Raw genomic sequence first — 9,437 nt, 5'->3', positions numbered from 1 at the left:
ACAGTTGATTTTTTAATGATTTAAAGTACATATTTTGGGTAGCTTTTTTTTTAAAAAAAAGAAAAATCCATGGACAGAGTCCAAAAGCCAAAAGGTAAAAGAAGGATACTTAGTGACAAATAAATCTCCCTCCACCTCATCCTCAACCAGTATTGTTCTCCCCAGTATTTTTCTTCACTGTTACCAGTTTCTTTGAATCCTACCAGAGACATTCGGTGTGTGTGTGTGGGAGTGTGTCTTAATTTGGGCTACCCTAGAAACAGACCTTGACACAAGGATTTAAATGAAGCTATTTATCTGGGAAGAGCTCCCAGGAGACTCCTGCAGGGGCTGGGGGCATGAGAATGGGGATGGAAGGCAGCCAATAAAGGGAAGATCATAGAGTAAATTCCACCATGAACAAACAGAGCATAATGCCACCGGGGAACTCTGGGAGCCAGCATAGGACACGTGGCCCAGTATTATTTCTCCTGTGGGGAAATGAAGCTGGCAATTTATAACCAACTGCATTGTTTGAGGGCTGTGCGGTGTGGGCAGCCAGCCATGTGGCCAGGCACAGGGGACCCTGGTGGTCAGAGAAAACTCTCAGTCAAAGAAATGCAAGAGCTGGCCCTTTAGGGTGTGCAGGTGTGCCCTGAAATGTTAAGAAGCAGGAGGTACAGGCAGGGCACCAACAGCATCTGCTACAACATTCTCCTAAAAACATTTTGAATGAAATTTGAACCAAACATTTGCAGCAACCGTGGCCTAGCCCCGCGATTGCCAGGCTTCCACAGAGCCCAGTCTCAAGGCCATTGGCATTCGTGGGAGCAGCAAATGAAGCTTTCCATGGTCTGGCTCCTGTCAACTACTTCTGGTTCCTTTCCCTCCTTAATCACAGTCAAGTTGTCACCCAGTGATACAAGTGATTTGTGCTGGCGGGCCCCACCGGATGGTGGAGCACACCTCCCTGCCTTTTCTCATGATGCTGTCTTGGCCTGGGAGCACCCTTTCCCTTCCTCTTAGCTGCCTAATGCTACTTGTTCTCCAGATTCAGGTGAGTAGAAAGAATAAACTTTCCTTTTGGTGTAGTAGAGGGCTCACTGAGGTGTTTAGCCCAGAGCCTGACAGAGACTATGCTCTCAGGGGTGATTATCTGCCCATATCCTCATCTGTCTTATGCCTTGGGGAACCTTCCCTGTCACCCCTGGGCTAGATTGGGATTCCACTCTGCTCACTGTCCTAGCACCCTGGGCTCACCTATTGGAATGATCTGTTTGCCTGTCTGTCTCCCCCAACTGTACCAGGAGCTTCTTCAGGGCAGGAAGCAGGCTTTGCTCACCTCTGAATCCCCGTTGCAGGCAGTATGGCTCAGTAAATGCTTTTGAACAGAATTCATCAGAGGGCACTGCACAGTGCCCCTTCTTTGCAGTATTTGTAGGAATCCTGAGGGAGCAATTGCTGCAGACAAGGTGGCCCTTGAATGTGTGTTAGGTGGCCTTGAAGAAGACACATGCCTGTAAAGGAGGTTGCTGCCTCCTTCCTGGGGAGAGACCTGTAGACCTGCTCCTTAATTTGGCATGCAAGGTCATTTCTGCTCTTTTCATTTTTATATTTGTTTAATGGATAGTCAGTCCCTCAGTCCATAAATATTTTCTGAGTCCCTACTATTCTGGGCACCATTCTAGGGGATGGAGATATAGGGGTGCACATGACAGAAGGAGGTCCCACCTCAAAGAACTTCCCTCCCTTGGAAGGCAAAGAATAGTACAGAATGGAATTTTCATTCGGACTAGCCTGCTGTCACTGGTGGGGTCTGAAGAATCTGGAACAAGTGGGGCTCATCAGGGCCTGGCTGATGGAAACCTCAGGCAGTTGTAAGTAAAGGCACGGGGGCAGACATCCCAGTAGGAGGAGGGAACCAAAGGAGGTCAAGGACAGCCGTCACTTAGAAACATATTGAACGCATCTGTGGTCAGCATATTGGAAGTCACAAAGAGATAGAAGCCTCAGTCCGTCCCTGTGAAGATCCGCTATCTACAGTGGGAGAGGAAAGTCACAGTTATCCTGAGGATTATCAACCAGTAAGGACCATCCAGGCAACCATTTTTAAAGACTTTTTATTTGAAAATAATTAAAGACTTGAAGAAAGCTGCAAAAAATAGTACAGAGAGGTTGTGTGTACCGTCACCCAATTTCCCCCAGTGGTAATACTTACATAACTACAGGACAATACCACAGCCAGGAAATTGACATTAGTAAAAGGCACAGATCTTGTTCAGATTTCCTTTGTTTTACATATGAGTCTACAAAATCGTTTCACATGTGTAAATTCACATAACAACCATCACAGTCAAGATACAGAACAGTTCTGTCACCACAAAGATATCCCTGGTGCTACACCTTTATAGTTACCACCCCCCACCCCCCCCAACCCCTGGCTAGTGTTGAGTTTTGAAAGTTCTTGGTGTTCTAGACATGAGGCCTTTGCAAATATTTTCTACTTGTCTATAGAATGTCTTTTCATCCTCTTTACAGGGTCTTTCGCAGAAAAAAAGATTTTAATTCTGATGAAGTACAACTTAATTTTTTCTTTTATGGACTGTGCTTGTAGTGTCACGTTTAAGAACTCTTCATTTTTCCCTAGGTTTGAAGGTTTTCCGTGTTTTCTTCTAAAAGTTTATAATTTTACATTTAAATCTATGGTCATTTTTCAGTTAATTTTGTAAAAGGTGTGAGGTTTGGTTCGAAGTTCTTTTTTTTTTTTTTTTTGCCTATAAATATTGAATTGTTCCAGTGTTTTCTGTTTTAAAAAAAACTATCCTTTCTCCATTGAGTATCTTTTGCTCCTTTGTCAAAAATCAGTTGGCTGACCTGGGCCTGCCTGGTGGTGTCCCCATGCCTGACAAGCACTCCTGGCAACCAGTTGCTGTAGAACTCAAATCTCTGCTAGTCAAGGATGTTTTGTTCTTGAAGGACTGCGTGAGCCCAGAACTGGAGAAAGCTTGTGCTGACACAGCTGCTGGGTCTGTCATCCTGCTGGAGAACCTTTGCTTTCATGTGGAGGAGGAAGGGAAGGGAAAAGATGCTTCTGGGAACAAGGTTAAAGCGGAGCCAGCCAAAATAGAAGCCTTCCAAGCTTCGCTTTCCAAGCTAGGGGATGTCTATGTCAATGATGCTTTTGGCACTGCTCACCGAGCCCACAGCTCCATGGTGGGAGTAAATCTGCCAGAGAAGGCTGGAGGTTTTTTGATGAAGAAGGAGCTGAACTACTTTGCCTGGGCCTTGGAGAGCCCAGAGCGACCCTTCCTGGCCATCTAAAGTTGGGCGGAGCTAAAGTTGCAGACAAGATCCAGCTGATCAATAATATGCTGGACAAAGTCAGTGAGATGATTATTGGTGGTGGAATGGCCTTTACCTTCCTTAATGTGCTCAACAACATGGAGATTGGCACTTCTCTGTTTGAAGAGGGATCCAAGATCATCAAAGACCTGATATCCAAAGCTGAGAAGAATGGTGTGAAGATTACCTTGCCTATTGACTTTGTCACTGCTGATAAGTTTTATGAGAATGCCAAGACTGGCCAAGCCACTGTGCCCTCTGGCATACCTGCTGGCTGGATGGGCTTGGACTGCAGTCCTGAGAGCAGCAAAAAGTATGCTGAGGCTGTTGCTCGGGCTAAGCAAATCATGTGGAATGGACCTGTGGGTGTATTTGAATGGGAAGCTTTTGCCCGAGGAACCAAAGCCCTCATGGATGAGGTGGTGAAAGCCACTTTCAGGGGCTGCATCACCATCATAGGTGGGGGAGACACTGCTACTTGCTGTGCCAAATGGAACACGGAGGATAAAGTCAGCCATGTGAGCACTGGAGGTGGTGCCAGCTTAGAGCTCCTGGAAGGTAAAGTCCTTCCTGGGGTGGTGGATGCTCTCAGCAATGTTTAGTACTTTCCTGCCTTTTGGTTCCTGTGCATAGCCCCTAAGTCAACTTAGTGCTTCCTGCTTCTCCACTTGGCATTAGCTAATATCTTCCCCCATGTCAAGATTTGGCTAGTGGCCAAGAGATATAGCGCCAGGAACCCTTGAACAGTTGTACGGCATCTCAGCTCACCTTTACTGCACCCTGCATTTGCCTACATTCTTCAAGTTTCCATTTGAATTTCTTAGAGGCTAAACCATTGTGCATTCTAGAGTGCGTATATTTATATTATGCCTGTTAAAAGAAAGTGAGCTGTGTTAGCTTAGTTCTCTTTATGAAGTAGCTTATTCTGATTAGCTTTGTCATTGTTTCACCACTCAGCATGGAAACAAAATGAAATGCCAGTTGTTGGTGGGGAGGGAGATGAAGTTGGTGATCTATTAAATAAATAACAAAAATATCCATTGGAAAAAAAAATCAGTTGGCTGTACTGGTGTGGATTTATCTCTGGCTTATCTATTTTGTTTTATTGGTCTGGGTATTTATTCCTCCATAATATACGTTGTCTTGATTACTGTAGTTATATAGTAAATCTTAAAATTGGGTAGAGTGATTCCTTCCTCTTTATTCTTCTTTTCTAAAATTGTTTCAGCTATTCTAATTCCTTTGCCTTTCCACATATATTTATAATAATCTTGTCAAAACCTACACAAATTTTGCTGGGGTTTTGATAGAAATTGTGTTAAACCTATAGGTCATTTTGGGGAGAATTGACATCTTTACTGGGTTGGGTCTTCGAAGCTGTGAACACGGTATGTTTTTCCCTTTATTTACATCTTCCTTAATTTCTTTCATCAGCTTTTTGTAGTCTTCAGTAAACAAGTCCTGTACATCTTTTGTTATAATTATGCCTATATATTTTATTTACAGGGATAGTATAAACAGTATTATGTTTTTAATTTTGGCTTCCACATGGTCATTGACAGTATATAGAAATACGATTGATTTTTGAATGTTGACCTTGTATCCTGCGACCTAGCTAAGCTATTAGCGCTAGATGGGTTTTGTTTGTTTGCTTGCTTTATTTTTGTTTTGGGCTTTTTAAAAAAGATTCTTAGGGATTTTCTGCGTAGACCATATGTCATCTGAAAATAAGGATAGTTTTATTTGTTCCTCTCCAATATGTATGCCATCATGGTGGATTATCAACTGTGAGAATCATCCAGGTAAAAAATGTATTTAATTCCAACTATTCTGTTTTCTTACTCTTTTCTAGATTATTTCCCCTTGTCTACTGTGTGTTCAGGGAACACAGACTCACTCTTACATTAGATCAAGCAACTATTATTAGGAAAAATATCTGGAAATAATAAGATTAACACATCGTAGAGCCGAAAAGGAAGGATTGGGGGACTTTTCACATCCTGCCTCCTCCCTGAGCAAAGGTCATTGGAAGATGACTCTGGGTACTGTGTGTTCCCTTGGGTCAGGGCCATCTGGGCCTCAGCTAGCCTTCTCGATGCTCCCCCAGGGAAAAGCAACCCTTCTTCCAGGACTGGCCCAGGTTGGGACCCCCTGGAGGCAGACTGGGATCAGGGACTGACCACGGGGTTGGAGGGGAGGTGGAGGGAGTCCTTGGGAAGGTTGAGGAGGGCCTCCCCTCACCTTGATCCAGATGGGTTTTCAGCAAGTGTGTGGGAGGCATCACTGTCCTTTGCTCTGAGCTGAGACACGGCTTCTATAGGTCCCGTGGGATGTGGGTCTAGGTGTTATTGAAGAGAAGAAAAACAAGACAGTGTTCTTCTTCCCACTGGTGATGAACCTGGGCCATGCAAGGGGGACTGTGTCCTTGACACCAGGAAACTGAAGCCAGGGCTTCAGTGGACCCCAGAATCGTACATGATGTATAAGCAATGCTGTGTGAGCAAAACGATCCTGTACAATGAAAGTTCTGCTTACCCAGATGGCTTAAAGTTTTTTAATCCCAGTGCTATTTACTTTCCTGATAAAGTGTTGGGCAATTCATAACTAAAATATACTGAAACATTATACCATGTGCAATGCTTAATCCACACATTTGTTAAAGGTGAGTATGTTTAAAGAGGCTGAAACAAAGGGAATGCAGTTCCCAGATAACATGCTTAGCTGTGGAGAGATCTATTTAATCTAGAATAGTAAGATATTTTTATCCACTTTCTGGAAACAAAGAGTTTTTTTTTAATAAGTTTATTTTATTTATTTATTTTTGGCTGTGTTGGTTCTTTGCTGCTGCGCACGGGCTTTCTCTAGTTGCAGCGAGCGGAGGCTACTCTTCGTTGCGGTGCGTGGCCTTCTCATTGTGGTGGCTTCTCGTTGTGGGAGCATGGTCTCTAGGCGTGCGGGCTTCAGTAGTTGTGGCTCATGAGCTCTAGAGTGCAGGCTCAGTAGTTGTGGTACACGGGCTTAGTTGCTCTGTGGCATGTGGGATCTTCCCGGACCAGGGCTAGAACAATCCCCTGCATTGGCAGGTGGATTCTCAAACACTGCGCCACCAGGAAAGCCCAAGAGATGAGTTTTTTAAAAGCTAAGGCTATCTTGAAAATGGTAAACTGGAAAAAAATTTAAAGGCAAATTTAGTTAATGGGGGTAGTAACTTATTGTTTCCATGTTTTATACCACGCCATACATGAATTAATAAGCTCTTACAGCCTTGCAATTATGAGGCTGGCAAGTCCCTCGATCTGCTGGATGAGTCTGCAAGCTGGAAGCCTGGGAGAGCTGGGGGTTTAGTTTCACTCCAAGTCCAAAAGCCTGAGAACCAGGAGAGCTGATGGTGTAGTTTGTGTCCAAAGGCTGGCAGGCTCAAGACCCCACAAGAGCTGATGTTTCAGTTCAAGTCTGAAGGCAGGAAAAAAACTGGCATCCTATTCTGAAAGCATTCAGGCAGGAGAGGTTTCTCTCCTACTCAGAGGAGGATCGGCCTTCTTGTTCTATTCAGAGCTTCAACTGATAGGATGGGCCCACAAGCATGAAAGAGGGCAATCTGCTTTACTTGGTTTATACCCTCACAGAAACACCGAAAATAATGTCTGACCAAATATCTGGGCACGGTGTGGCCCAATCAAGCTGACATAAAATTAATCATCATGGAAACATAGGCACGGACCAGTGAAAGACTATTCAAAAGAGTGTGAAGTTCTGGAGCGGACTTCTGATTACCTTCTCAAAGAGGACCAGGTTTTCTTATGTGCCTGTTGAGAAAGTGTTCCTTAACCCCTTGTAAAATCTGAATGCCTTCTTAAAATTACAATAATGAATATCATTCACTGTGTACCTACTCTGTGCTGTTTGCTTAGCAAACATCTCACTTAATCCTCTCACTAACCCTGCTCTCTACTAAGCTTATTCTCAAAGAAGGGGATGTAGTGGCATCTACATATGAGAAAACCAAGGCTCAAAGAACTGTATACTCATCAGTGTTTACAGTACCTGGAACACAGTAGGTGTTCAATAAATATGTGTTGAATGATGCTAATTAAGCCTCTTGTTAAGGGCCATACAGCTAGAAATGGTAAAGTTAAAATTCAAAACCAGATCGTTTGACCCCAAAGTCAACGCACTTCAGGGAAAGCTAGTGAACACAGGCAGGGTAGGAAATATGTTACTTGGAGTTTAGGCTGTCGGACCACTGGCATTTCATCTGACTCCTACATGAAGTAGGCCAACACGACAGAGCCCGAAAAAATTCCAGTAATTCCAACAAAGCTCGTCAGCCTCTGGTACAGGTCCTTGAAAGTGACCTTGAGCAATTAAACCACACACATGGGCAGACATTAGCTCTAGTTCTGATTGACTCAGAAACTCAACAGCCCTATTCCTGGCATGATTTTGAGCATAATTTTCTCCCTGTTATTAATGCATCCTTAGAATGCTTTGGTCATAGCTAGAAAGACAGGGTCAATATGTTTCAAAACTGTCTGGTCTCTCTTTGATGAACAGTGTTCAGTTGGTGGGGGGTGAAGTTGAGGGAGGAGGGCTGGTTATTAATTTCACAGCAGTTATGTTGTTCAGCCTCAGTGAGATGTTTATCAAGGGGCTAAGATTCTTCCCAGTAATTTATTAGCTATATTTGGAAGCATGTTAAGTCTTGGAGGCCACAGGGCGCTGTTTGATGTTTTTCGGCAGTGATTCATGACACAGAAGGTATCTTAATCACTCCCCCGAGGCTCTTCTCAACTTTCAACCCAAGGGCAACTTTACTCCAGGAGCATTGGCCTTGAGCATTTCTTACTGTCTCCCTGTCCTGCTCCCTTCCAAGGCTACGGGAAATCTGTTTTTCATCTTCAAAGAAAATGTGTAGATTAATTTTAAAGGAGAACTTTGCTATTTCATCTGAACTTGCCAAAGACTTGATAGGAGCTCAGAAAGGACAATGTGGTTCTTTCAATTATTTCGGACAATTGGTGGTGAACAGTCAGAAGGGAGGAAAGTTGGGAGTTGTTTAAAAAAGAAGATTCATCCAGGCAGAGACCCGTGAAAACGCCCTATTGTCTAAAACCAAAATGAGTCATGTTGTGCAAGAAGAGTTAGTGGTTGTTCCTGGGAGGGACATGTTGACCTCCAACCTAAACCTGGAACTGGAGCCAGAGCCTTCGGTTTGGGCTGTATCTCTCTAGGATATCATGTCTGCTGCAGTGTTCCAACTTCAAATCACATCTGGAATGTGGTCTTGCCTCTTCTCACCATGGCTGTTACTACCACCCTCATCTGCACTCCCATCATCTCCCCTGGTGTTGCCACAAAAGCCCGCTTCCTGGCCTTCCTGGCCTTCCTGCAGGCCATTTTCCACGCAGCAACCTGGATCATCTGTTAGAACCCAAGTCACATATTCCTCTACTCTGCTCAAAAGCTTCCCGTGTCTCCCCACGTTACTAAGAGTAGAAGCCACAGTCCTTCCATGCCCTCCGTGGTCCGGCCATGCCATCTGGCTCCTCCCTTCCCTTGCTGACCTCCTCTCCTACCTAAAGATAGGACCCAAAGCAAGGGCTCAGACTTCACTTTCTGGTCTTAGGTTGGAGGTCAAGGCTTCACCTCAACACGTCCCTTCCAGAAACAACCTCTGCATTTCTTGCACCTCCCTTGTCCTCCGATCTCGTCATGTTTTCGGCATGGGCCCGTTGCCCATGGACAGCCTTGCTGTCCCCATTTCTCGCTCTGCTCCAGCCACATTGGTGTCATTGCTCTTTCTCAAACACACCAGGCTCTCTCTGCCTCAGGGCATTTACACTTGCTGTTCTCTCTGCCTGGAATGCTTTTCCCCCAAATAATTGCATGACATGCCTCCTCATTTCCTTTAGGACTCTGTTCCCATGTTTCTTTCTTCTCTGACGGTGTTACTTACAATTGCAACTCCTTCTGCCTACCACCCCTCCACCCTGGTGCTCCCTCTCTTCTTTTATCTTTCTCATTAGCACTTGTCATGACCTAACATACTATATATTTTATTTATTATATTTTGCCAATCCATGGGGCAGGGATTTTTTGGTCTATTTTGTTTATTG

At 44.4% G+C, this 9,437-nt stretch overlaps 1 pseudogene; it reads left to right on the top strand.

The window, feature by feature from the left end:
• Nucleotides 1–2,942: 2,942 nt before the first annotated feature.
• On the top strand, nucleotides 2,943–3,992 carry LOC132480896 (phosphoglycerate kinase 1-like; annotated as a pseudogene).
• Nucleotides 3,993–9,437: the final 5,445 nt, after the last annotated feature.

The sequence above is a fragment of the Mesoplodon densirostris genome, chromosome 2 (assembly GCF_025265405.1).
Source record: "Mesoplodon densirostris isolate mMesDen1 chromosome 2, mMesDen1 primary haplotype, whole genome shotgun sequence".
Taxonomy (NCBI): Eukaryota; Metazoa; Chordata; class Mammalia; order Artiodactyla; family Ziphiidae; genus Mesoplodon; species Mesoplodon densirostris.
Note: the sequence above shows the minus strand (reverse complement) of the source record. Positions and strands in the feature narration are given on the sequence as shown.